The sequence below is a fragment of the Lampetra fluviatilis genome, chromosome 67 (genome assembly GCF_964198595.1).
Source record: "Lampetra fluviatilis chromosome 67, kcLamFluv1.1, whole genome shotgun sequence".
In the NCBI taxonomy this organism is placed as follows: domain Eukaryota; kingdom Metazoa; phylum Chordata; class Hyperoartia; order Petromyzontiformes; family Petromyzontidae; genus Lampetra; species Lampetra fluviatilis.
In genome coordinates this window covers 3433726-3446575 of record NC_136341.1, presented here as the reverse complement: position 1 = coordinate 3446575, position 12850 = coordinate 3433726, and the positions used below count along the sequence as shown (strand labels likewise).

The window sequence follows — 12850 nt, the reverse complement described above, 5'->3', positions numbered from 1 at the left end:
CCACGGGATTATTGTGTCCTTCCGTCCGTCGTGCATCCAAAAATGGGAGGGGTGGGGCTGGGTGGAGAGGGGCTGGGTGAGGGGAGGGGCTGGGTGGGGAGGGGCTGGGTGGGGAGAGTGGGGCTGGGTGAGGGGAGGGGCTGGGTGGGGAGGGGCTGGTCACCCCGTGGTGCCCTTATAAAACTCAACGTTTAACCTACTCACGCCGGCTTGTGCCCGCCCTCACAGTCGGCCATATTTGCGGAATACACCACGCCGCCGTTGACCCTGCAGGCCATTGACCGAGCAACCCGACGTTCCTACCAGCTCCCTCCGCAGGAATGTGTTCTTAGCTCGGTGAAGTGGCTTGTCGTCGTGTGACGTCATGTTACCAGGCACGCCCGAGCGCGGCCCGCCCAACCGCTAAGATGACGTCACGATCAAAGACGTCATCTTGCCGTTATGCGTCACCCCGCCCCCCACCCCCAGGGCAGGAACTCCAGTGACGTCACCACCCCAACCCCCCCCCCCCCCAACTTATGCCCCTCCCCCAACACCCCCCCCCCCTTTCCCCACCGCGTGTTTAGATTCCCCAGCGCGGATAAGCGACACCCCCGCCAACCGATTGGCCCACCCCCCCCCCCACATGTCACGAGGCGCGCGCCTCGTCCAATGAGCGCAGAGCCGAGTCGCGGATCCGAGCTAATTTTTCAAATCCCGCGCCGCTGCCGCCGCCATTGTAGCGTCCCGCGTCTCCTCCACCTCCTCATCGCCTCCTCCTCCTCCTCTTCCTCCTCCTCCTCCACCTCCTCCTCTTCCCAGCGCCAGGTGACTCCTCCCGCTCCCCTTCGTGGCACGCTCGCGGTCCCACCACGACCACAACCGCCGGTGCTGCACGGTCACCCTCCCCCCCCCACCCCACCACCAACCGGGGCACGGGTTGGGAGGGTGGGGGGGCAGAGGCGCCTCGAAACCCGCGAGGAATCTAGGCGAGCCCGAGGCCCCGCTGCGAGGGGAGGCCGCATCGGGTTCGGGACGAGTGTGAGGGGGGGGAGTCGCTCGGCGCTTGCTCCGGGTTGGCGGAGTCGCTTGCCGCGTGCCTGGCAACTCGGCTCGGCGCTGCGGCAACTCTGCTAGCCCCCGTTTGTGTTGCGAGGAGTGCGGAGTGTGTGTGAGGGGGGAGCGGTGGGTGTAGTGGTTAGCGCTACGCTGCGCTACGAACCCGGCGACCCGAGTTCGATTCCCCGCTCACGGCCACCAACACCACCGCTGACGATGATCCGAACCGCTACCCGAGCTCTCCCCTAGGTCGCCTCAGCCTCAAATGTAGTGCCCGGTGCGGTGTTGTCGTAGACATCGCCGCCGGGGAGACCAAAAGGCGGCCGGGCGTGTTGCTGGCCACCCACCCCCTCGTGTGCCCGGCCTTAATAGGGGCTCGCTAACACCACTTGCCCCAACTGTCTGTGCAGGCTACACGGGGGATCTTTGTCTTTGCCAAGTTCGCGACGCGTGGCTTCGGGCAGGAATCCCCCGCGTGGCGAGCGCGGAGTGCTGCGCTCGTCAGTCACGTCCGAGTCTATGGTGCAGTGTTGAGTCTATGGGCAGTGTTGAGTCTATGGGCAGTGTTGAGTCTATGGGCAGTGTTGAGTCTATGGTGCAGTGTTGAGTCTATGGGCAGTGTTGAGTCTATGGGCAGTGTTGAGTCTATGGTGCAGTGTTGAGTCTATGGGCAGTGTTGAGTCTATGGTGCAGTGTTGAGTCTATGGTGCAGTGTTGAGTCTATGGGCAGTGTTGAGTCTATGGTGCAGTGTTGAGTCTATGGTGCAGTGTTGAGTCTATGGTGCAGTGTTGAGTCTATGGGCAGTGTTGAGTCTATGGGCAGTGTTGAGTCTATGGGCAGTGTTGAGTCTATGGTGCAGTGTTGAGTCTATGGGCAGTGTTGAGTCTATGGGCAGTGTTGAGTCTATGGTGCAGTGTTGAGTCTATGGGCAGTGTTGAGTCTATGGTGCAGTGTTGAGTCTATGGTGCAGTGTTGAGTCTATGGGCAGTGTTGAGTCTATGGGCAGTGTTGAGTCTATGGGTAGTGCTGAGTCTATGGGCAGTGTTGAGTCTATGGGCAGTGTTGAGTCTATGGGTAGTGCTGAGTCTATGGGCAGCGTTGAGTCTATGGGTAGTGTTGAGTCTATGGGTAGTGCTAAGTCTATGGGCAGTGTTGAGTCTATGGGCAATGTTGAGTTTATGGGCAGTGATGAGTCTATGGGCAGTGTTGAGTCTATGGGCAGTGTTGAGTCTATGGGTAGTGCTGAGTCTATGGTGCAGTGCTGAGTCTATGGTGCAGTGCTGAGTCTATGGTGCAGTGCTGAGTCTATGGTGCAGTGTTGAGTCTATGGTGCAGTGTTGAGTCTATGGGCAGTGTTGAGTCTATGGGTAGTGCTGAGTCTATGGTGCAGTGCTGAGTCTATGGTGCAGTGCTGAGTCTATGGTGCAGTGCTGAGTCTATGGGTAGTGCTGAGTCTATGGGTAGTGTTGAGTCTATGGGCAGTGTTGAGTCTATGGGTAGTGCTGAGTCTATGGGTAGTGTTGAGTCTATGGGCAGTGTTGAGTCTATGGGCAGTGTTTAGTCTATGGTGCAGTGCTGAGTCTATGGGCAGTGTTGAGTCTATGGGCAGTGTTTAGTCTATGGGCAGTGCTGAGTCTATGGTGCAGTGTTGAGTCTATGGGCAGTGTTGAGTCTATGGTGCAGTGTTGAGTCTATGGTGCAGTGTTGAGTCTATGGTGCAGTATTGAGTCTATGGTGCAGTGCTGAGTCTATGGTGCAGTGTTGAGTCTATGGTGCAGTATTGAGTCTATGGTGCAGTGTTGAGTCTATGGTGCAGTGTTGAGTCTATGGTGCAGTGTTGAGTCTATGGTGCAGTGCTGAGTCTATGGTGCAGTGCTGAGTCTATGGTGCAGTGCTGAGTCCATGGTGCAGTGTTGAGTCTATGGTGCAGTGCTGAGTCTATGGGCAGTGATGAGTCTATTGGCAGTGTTGAGTCTATGGGCAGTGCTGAGTCTATGGGCAGGGTTGAGTCTATGGGCAGTGCTGAGTCTATGGGCAGTGTTGAGTCTATGGTGCAGTGCTGAGTATATGGGCAGTGTTGAGTCTATTGTGCAGTGTTGAGTCTATGGTGCAGTGTTGAGTCTATGGGCAGTGTTGACTCTTTGGGCAGTGTTGGGTCTATGGGTAGTGTTCGGTCTATGGTGCAGTGTTGAGTCTATGGTGCAGTGTTGAGTCTATGGGCAGTGCTGAGTCTATGGTGCGGTGTTGAGTCTATGGGCAGTGCTGAGTCTATGGGCAGTGTTGAGTCTATGGTGCAGTGTTGAGTCTATGGGTAGTGTTGGGTCTATGGTGCAGTGTTGAGTCTATGGTGCAGTGCTGAGTCTATGGGCAGTGCTGAGTCTATGGTGCAGTATTGGGTCTATGGTGCAGTGTTGGGTCTATGGTGCAGTGTTGAGTCTATGGGCAGTGTTGAGTCTATGGGTAGTGTTGAGTCTATGGTGCAGTGCTGAGTCTATGGGTAGTGTTGAGTCTATGGGTAGTGTTGAGTCTATGGGCAGTGCTGAGTCTATGGGTAGTGTTGAGTCTATGGTGCAGTGTTGAGTCTATGGGTAGTGTTGAGTCTATGGGTAGTGTTGAGTCTATGGGCAGTGTTGAGTCTATGGTGCAGTGTTGAGTCTATGGGTAATGTTGAGTCTGGTGCAGTGTTGAGTCTATGGGCAGTACTGAGTCTATGGGCAGCGGTGAGTCTATGGGGAGTGTTGTATGTATGTTGAACTTCTTTCGCACCGCACGTAACCCAACCGTGCTCATCGGAGGTGTGAAATATAAGTGCAAAATTGCTTGAGTACCTATAATTCGGTGCGGTATTCCACCCAGAAACATTTGTTTCAGCAACCCTATTTCTGCTGATGAGACCCAGACGGGGGAAACCGCTGCAAGAGAGAGTGGACTTCAAGCGAACGCCGCTGACGATGTGAATATTCATTTGCTGGTTGGCATCTGAACGGTTCTTTTCATCGCCATTTATTATTCGGAATACGGTGGGCACATTCGTTCATCGATTCAACTCAACCCTTACGCCCTCGATGCACACATTTTGTGTACGTGGTGGTAGTGAATTTTCAGTAACACATGGTGTATGCCACGTTAACTTTTGCGGTTATGCTAATGCACCTGAATGTCTTTGTGTAGAGACGGTAATGCAGCGGTCAGCGCGCCACGCCACGAACCCGGCTACCCAAGCTCAAATCCCGTTCACGGCCAACACCGGTGACAATTATTTGAATAGGTGCTGGACCTCCCCTCGGTCGACTTAGCCACAAAATGAGTACCCTGGTGCGGTGTGTAGTAAACATCGTCACTGGGGAGACAAAGGCGGCCAGGCGTGGTGCTGGCCACCCACCCCCTCGTGTGCCACATGCTACTCGCTGACAGCACTTGCCCCAGCAGTCTGTTAAGGGGACACGGGCGATCATTGTCTTTGTAGAGACAAAGACAAGAATTGTACAGCTTGGCCTGGTAGTGCACCTAGCCTGGCACAGGCGCGGTGGTGAAGTCTCTATTGTTGTTGTTGTTGTGGTAGAAACGGCAACCAGTCTCATTGTTTGGGGACCCCTCCAGAGAGACCATCTGTGCCACTTCTCTTCTTCCGTATGGCTGATGTAGATGAAGAGCCACAGCTACAATTTAACATTCTAAGCTAAACTATTAAACTCAACTATATTTTATTTATTTTACGAGGTAAGGCCCACTCTTTTTCAGACGCGACCTGGCCATGGGAAATGATAGCTCAACGAAGTTGCTTTTCATCATTAGGTGGAAATTTATATCTGTAGCCAAATCCTTTAAATGCGTGACGTCGATTCTAAATGTGGAGGGAAAAACCGGAGGACCCGGAGAAAAATCCAGATGATCGCGGGGGGAGAGAGAGAGAGAGAGAGACGCAAACTCCAAATATACAGCAGCAGGCGCCAGGGTCTGGATAGAACCCACGACCTGCATCCCAGGCGAGCGAGTTAACATCTCCTAGCCACCATGATTATGATGATGAGAGAGAGAGACACGCCAACTCCAAATATACAGCAGCAGCAGGCGTCGTCAGGGTCGGGATAGAACCCATGACCTCCTGCATACCAGGCGAGGGAGTTAACATCTCTTAGCCACCATGATGATGATGATGAGAGAGAGAGAGACACACGCCAACTCCAAATATACAGCAGCAGGCGTCGTCAGGGTCGAGATAGAACCCATGACCTGCATACCAGGCGAGGGAGTTAACATCTCCTAACCACCCAGACCCAGGACACCGATGGTCGATGTTCGGTCGCTGAGTTGATAGAAATTCGTCGCGATTTCTCACTCGGTACGAGTGGGCCGTGTGAAGGCTGCCGTCGATCACTCCTTTGTGCCACTGAACCTTAGACGGACGTCAGGATATGTCTATGGTGCAGTGCTGAGTCTATGGTGCAGTGCTGAGTCTATGGTGCAGTGTTGAGTCTATGGTGCAGTGTTGAGTCTATGGGCAGTGTTGAGTCTATGGGTAGTGCTGAGTCTATGGTGCAGTGCTGAGTCTATGGTGCAGTGCTGAGTCTATGGTGCAGTGCTGAGTCTATGGGTAGTGCTGAGTCTATGGGTAGTGTTGAGTCTATGGGCAGTGTTGAGTCTATGGGTAGTGCTGAGTCTATGGGTAGTGTTGAGTCTATGGGCAGTGTTGAGTCTATGGGCAGTGTTTAGTCTATGGTGCAGTGCTGAGTCTATGGGCAGTGTTGAGTCTATGGGCAGTGTTTAGTCTATGGGCAGTGCTGAGTCTATGGTGCAGTGTTGAGTCTATGGGCAGTGTTGAGTCTATGGTGCAGTGTTGAGTCTATGGTGCAGTGTTGAGTCTATGGTGCAGTATTGAGTCTATGGTGCAGTGCTGAGTCTATGGTGCAGTGTTGAGTCTATGGTGCAGTATTGAGTCTATGGTGCAGTGTTGAGTCTATGGTGCAGTGTTGAGTCTATGGTGCAGTGTTGAGTCTATGGTGCAGTGCTGAGTCTATGGTGCAGTGCTGAGTCTATGGTGCAGTGCTGAGTCCATGGTGCAGTGTTGAGTCTATGGTGCAGTGCTGAGTCTATGGGCAGTGATGAGTCTATTGGCAGTGTTGAGTCTATGGGCAGTGCTGAGTCTATGGGCAGGGTTGAGTCTATGGGCAGTGCTGAGTCTATGGGCAGTGCTGAGTCTATGGTACAGTGCTGAGTCTATGGGCAGTGTTGAGTCTATGGTGCAGTGCTGAGTATATGGGCAGTGTTGAGTCTATTGTGCAGTGTTGAGTCTATGGTGCAGTGTTGAGTCTATGGGCAGTGTTGACTCTTTGGGCAGTGTTGGGTCTATGGGTAGTGTTCGGTCTATGGTGCAGTGTTGAGTCTATGGTGCAGTGTTGAGTCTATGGGCAGTGCTGAGTCTATGGTGCGGTGTTGAGTCTATGGGCAGTGCTGAGTCTATGGGCAGTGTTGAGTCTATGGTGCAGTGTTGAGTCTATGGGTAGTGTTGGGTCTATGGTGCAGTGTTGAGTCTATGGTGCAGTGCTGAGTCTATGGGCAGTGCTGAGTCTATGGTGCAGTATTGGGTCTATGGTGCAGTGTTGGGTCTATGGTGCAGTGTTGAGTCTATGGGCAGTGTTGAGTCTATGGGTAGTGTTGAGTCTATGGTGCAGTGCTGAGTCTATGGGTAGTGTTGAGTCTATGGGTAGTGTTGAGTCTATGGGCAGTGCTGAGTCTATGGGTAGTGTTGAGTCTATGGTGCAGTGTTGAGTCTATGGGTAGTGTTGAGTCTATGGGCAGTGTTGAGTCTATGGTGCAGTGTTGAGTCTATGGGTAATGTTGAGTCTGGTGCAGTGTTGAGTCTATGGGCAGTACTGAGTCTATGGGCAGCGGTGAGTCTATGGGGAGTGTTGTATGTATGTTGAACTTCTTTCGCACCGCACGTAACCCAACCGTGCTTATCGGAGGTGTGAAATATAAGTGCAAAATTGCTTGAGTACCTATAATTCGGTGCGGTATTCCACCCAGAAACATTTGTTTCAGCAACCCTATTTCTGCTGATGAGACCCAGACGGGGGAAACCGCTGCAAGAGAGAGTGGACTTCAAGCGAACGCCGCTGACGATGTGAATATTTATTTGCTGGTTGGCATCTGAACGGTTCTTTTCATCGCCATTTATTATTCGGAATACGGTGGGCACATTCGTTCATCGATTCAACTCAACCCTTACGCCCTCGATGCACACATTTTGTGTACGTGGTGGTAGTGAATTTTCAGTAACACATGGTGTATGCCACGTTAACTTTTGCGGTTATGCTAATGCACCTGAATGTCTTTGTGTAGAGACGGTAATGCAGCGGTCAGCGCGCCACGCCACGAACCCGGCTACCCAAGCTCAAATCCCGTTCACGGCCAACACCGGTGACAATTATTTGAATAGGTGCTGGACCTCCCCTCGGTCGACTTAGCCACAAAATGAGTACCCTGGTGCGGTGTGTAGTAAACATCGTCACTGGGGAGACAAAGGCGGCCAGGCGTGGTGCTGGCCACCCACCCCCTCGTGTGCCACATGCTACTCGCTGACAGCACTTGCCCCAGCAGTCTGTTAAGGGGACACGGGCGATCATTGTCTTTGTAGAGACAAAGACAAGAATTGTACAGCTTGGCCTGGTAGTGCACCTAGCCTGGCACAGGCGCGGTGGTGAAGTCTCTATTGTTGTTGTTGTTGTGGTAGAAACGGCAACCAGTCTCATTGTTTGGGGACCCCTCCAGAGAGACCATCTGTGCCACTTCTCTTCTTCCGTATGGCTGATGTAGATGAAGAGCCACAGCTACAATTTAACATTCTAAGCTAAACTATTAAACTCAACTATATTTTATTTATTTTACGAGGTAAGGCCCACTCTTTTTCAGACGCGACCTGGCCATGGGAAATGATAGCTCAACGAAGTTGCTTTTCATCATTAGGTGGAAATTTATATCTGTAGCCAAATCCTTTAAATGCGTGACGTCGATTCTAAATGTGGAGGGAAAAACCGGAGGACCCGGAGAAAAATCCAGATGATCGCGGGGGGAGAGAGAGAGAGAGACGCAAACTCCAAATATACAGCAGCAGGCGCCAGGGTCTGGATAGAACCCACGACCTGCATCCCAGGCGAGCGAGTTAACATCTCCTAGCCACCATGATTATGATGATGAGAGAGAGACACGCCAACTCCAAATATACAGCAGCAGCAGGCGTCGTCAGGGTCGGGATAGAACCCATGACCTCCTGCATACCAGGCGAGGGAGTTAACATCTCTTAGCCACCATGATGATGATGATGAGAGAGAGAGAGACACACGCCAACTCCAAATATACAGCAGCAGGCGTCGTCAGGGTCGAGATAGAACCCATGACCTGCATACCAGGCGAGGGAGTTAACATCTCCTAACCACCCAGACCCAGGACACCGATGGTCGATGTTCGGTTGCTGAGTTGATAGAAATTCGTCGCGATTTCTCACTCGGTACGAGTGGGCCGTGTGAAGGCTGCCGTCGATCACTCCTTTGTGCCACTGAACCTTAGACGGACGTCAGGATATGTAAACAATGCTGTGTGGCTGGTGTTCGAACTCGGATTATTGTTGGACTTTGTTCGGAGCCGTTTCGCTGTGCAGTAAAACTGGTGACGTTAACCGGGGGGGGGGGGGGGGTCATAATGGCCATGCCTGAGCCCGTGAGTCAGCCACCTGATTTTGAAGCCAACCCAAAAAAACTGTTATGGATGGCAGCTATGTTAGTGGTGATGGTGGTGGTAATGATGGTAGCTATGTGAGTGGTGATGGTGGTGGTAATGATGGTAGCTTTGTTAGTGGTGATGGTGGTGATGTATGTTAGTGGTGATGGTGGTGATGATGGTAGCTTTGTTAGTGATGATGGTGGTGATGATGGTAGCTATGTTAGTGGTGATGGTGGTGATGATGGTAGCTTTGTTAGTGGTGATGGTGGTGGTGATGGTAGCTTTGTTAGTGATGATGGTGGTGGTGATGGTAGTTATGTTAGTGGTGATTGTGGTGGTGATGATGGTAGCTTTGTTAGTGGTGATGGTGGTGGTTAGTGGTGATGGTGGTGGTAATGATGGTAGCTTTGTTAGTGGTGATGGTGGTGGTGATGGTAGCTATGTGAGTGGAGTGTGTACGTTGAACTTCTTTCGCACTGTACTGTACGTAGCCACCCGTGCTAGTCCATGGTGCAGGGGGAAGGACAACAGCCCATTCATGATCAGGCTGATCAGATGCTGAAAGACAAGTGGGGCAATGTTGAGTTGGGGCCAACCTTGGACTCTGACTCACAGCTCAATGATGAGTCTCCCCTGTCTAGATAAACGAGCAGTTGCCCACGGATCAGTGTCACGCTTCTTCGCTGTGTCTCCTGTCCATCCTGTGCGCTGGTCTTTTCCAAATATTCTGCGCAGGCCACCGCCGCTCCTCTGGTGTTGGCATTGCCAGACCTTGAGGAGTGCATTGTGGGTGCTGCGGGGCAGCTCGGGAGATGGTCCACGTGGCTTGCTTCGCCTGACGAGTACACATCGGTTGGTTGCGCGGAAGCCATTTGGAATTGGAGCCAGAGGCGAGCTCCTCACCGCGGCCGATTGCTTGCCGGCTCCATCCCCATTCCATTTTGGCAGAGGGACATTTCTGGCAGATTCCGTTGATGCGTTGCGAGCGGTTACACATACGAAAAAATAAGCAGAGGTTTTACCCTTCATGGCAATAAAAGGAATCATGTCCTTGCATGGTTCCTTGCAACACCTGTTTTATTGCCACTAAGGGTAAAACGTATTCTTATTGTTAAATCCTTTATATTAAGTTCACTTGCTTGCTTGCTTGCGCGCTTACGACCGTGCAAATCTTTCGGTCGTTTTTTAACCCACTTCCCGTGATCCAATCGAGCTGACATTTTGCACACAGACTCGTTGTGCGTGACAATTTATTTTCGTGTAAATTTTTTTTTCCAAAATTTTACACTTTTTAGGAAAAAATAAATTATATTTAATTACCAATTGCTTAATGGTGGCAGGCAATCATCTGACCCATAGGTGGCAGCCATATCAAGCCAGAGGACGAGAGGACTCTAGCCGCCACGCATATGAAGGATTTATAGTGAAAAACTTTGTTTTTACGGGTTAATTTTTCGTACTTTGATGCTGGCAAAAAAGGTCCCACGGTGGCGACACGGTGGCTACAAGAAGCTGTTTGTCGACGAGAGACCGACGGCGGTGGTGCTGGCTCATGGCCACGTAGCAGACGACGGATGTCTCCCTCCGTGGACTTGCCGCTGGTGGTGGTGGTGGTGATGGTGGTGGTGGTGGTGGTGGTCACCCCGCTTGGTGCAGTGACGGCGGCGCCCGTAGTTGGTGGATCGCAACAATCTTGTGAAACTCCCTTCCCTCGCCGTGGGTTGTCCTGGTGCAATGCCCTGGCTCTCCAGGAGAATTCCTCTACTCATGAATGAGTTTGGTTCCAGAGGTCTGTGTCCATAAGTCATTGGTGGTGGTGGTGGTCACCCCGCTTGGTGCAGTGACGGCGGCGCCCGTAGTTGGTGGATCGCAACAATCTTGTGAAACTCCCTTCCCTCGCCGTGGGTTGTCCTGGTGCAATGCCCTGGCTCTCCAGGAGAATTCCTCTACTCATGAATGAGTTTGGTTCCAGAGGTCTGTGTCCATAAGTCATTTTGTTCGGAAGGCCAACTTTGCTCCTGTCGATTGCAAACGCGTTGTACGGCGTGTACACTAAACATGGGTAATGGTTTTAAAAGTTATATAATCTCCTGTCGATGCCACTGGATCTTGTTCTGCAGATGTAGATACCACTGGTCTTCACGTTCTGCAGATGTAGATGCCACTGATTCTTCACGTTCTGCAGATGTAGATGCCACTGATTCTTCACGTTCTGCAGATGTAGATACCACTGATTCTTCACGTTCTGCAGATGTAGATACCACTGGTCTTCACGTTCTGCAGATGTAGATGCCACTGGTCTTCACGTTCTGCAGATGTAGATGCCATTGATTCTTCACGTTCTGCAGATGTAGATACCACTGGTTCTTCACGTTCTGCAGATGTAGATACCACTGGTCTTCACGTTCTGCAGATGTAGATACCACTGGTTCTTCACGTTCTGCAGATGTAGATGCCACTGATTCTTCATGTTCTACAGATATAGATGCCACTGGTTCTTCACGTTCTGCAGATGTAGATGCCACCACCACCGTCTATTGCGCGGCGGTTGAACTTGCGACTCTCGGTTCGTACAGGCAACTGGACATACGGACCAGGTTTGTTCGTATCTGTGAATATTCGTGAGTCGAATGTTTGCAAGTAGAGGAGTCTGAATAGACCGGCGGTTCTTAACCTCTTACTGCAGCCTGCACTCCTTGGGTTCCCAATTGTAAAAAAAAAACATTTTACGGTGGTGATAAACATTTCGGGCATCGATGAAACAAAGTACGTTGTTACTTACTGCCCGTGCTTAATTTGACCTTCAAAAAAAATCCGGCCACGTCCCCGCGCCCCCGGAAAGGGCATCTCGCACCCCCAGTGGGTGCAGCGTGAAGCCGAGGCCGAGAAGATGCCCCACTGAAGTCGAGGATGCCTGCCACGCCACGTGGAGCGGTGGGATTGGCTCGCGCCAAGGTGATGTTGGTGGACGTCGCGAAAACCACAGGAGGTGTCATTGGCGTTGGGAGGCCTTCATTCAGCAGTGGATTGATCGTGGCTGATGACGATCATTTGGTGCAGTGGTGGCGAGATGTTAACTCCCTCGCCTGGTCTACAGGAGGTCGTGGGTTCGATCCCGACCCTGACGCCTGCTGCTGTATATTTGGAGTTTACGTGTTTCTCTCTCTCATCATCATCTTTGTGGCTAGGAGAAGTTAACTACCTCGCCTGGTCTACAGGATGTCATGGGTTCGATCCCGACCCTGATGACGCCTGCTGCTGTATATTTGGAGTTTACGTGTTTCTCTCTCTCATGATCATCTTTGTGGCTAGGAGATGTTAACTACCTCGCCTGGTCTACAGGATGTCATGGGTTCGATCCTGACCCTGATGACGCCTGCTGCTGTATATTTGGAGTTTACGTGTTTCTCTCTCTCATCATCATCTTTGTGGCTAGGAGATGTTAACTACCTCGCCTGGTCTACAGGATGTCATGGGTTCGATCCTGACCCTGATGACGCCTGCTGCTGTATATTTGGAGTTTACGTGTTTCTCTCTCTCATCATCATCTTTGTGGCTAGGAGAAGGTAACTACCTCGCCTGGTCTACAGGAGGACGTGGGTTCGATCCCGACCCTGATGACGCCTGCTGCTGTATATTTGGAGTTTGCGTGTCTCTCTCATCATCATCATCATCACGGTGGCTAGGAGATGTTAACTACCTCACCTGGTATATAGGAGGACGTGGATCCCAACCCTGACGCCTGTTGTATGTTTGGAGTTTGCGTCTCTCTCTCTCCCCGTGGTCGTGTGGTTTTTTTTCCTGGTCCTCCGCTTTTTCCCTCCCCACATTTTATATCAACGTCACGCGTTTGTGGAGTATTTTGCTGCTGCCGTAAAGTTCCACGCGATGATGACGATGTTGGCGATGATGACGATGTTGGCGATGATGACGACGATGATGACGGTGATGATGACGATGATGACGATGATGACAATGATGACGATGACGACGACGATGACGGTGATGATGACGATGATGGCGATGATGGCGATGATGACGATGATGACGATGATGACGATGGTGACGACGGTGATGACGATGAAGACGATG

The 12850-nt window shown here is 51.7% G+C and overlaps 1 protein-coding gene across 1 annotated transcript in view; it reads left to right on the top strand.

Moving 5' to 3' along the window:
* Positions 1-673: 673 nt before the first annotated feature.
* The window catches only part of PAK2 (p21 (RAC1) activated kinase 2), a 36438-nt gene continuing 24261 nt past the window's right edge, over positions 674-12850 (top strand). Inside the window, exon 1 of the mRNA XM_078882722.1 lies at positions 674-807. The gene's annotated coding sequence lies outside the window, so the exon portion shown is untranslated. The remainder of the gene's footprint in view (positions 808-12850) is intronic.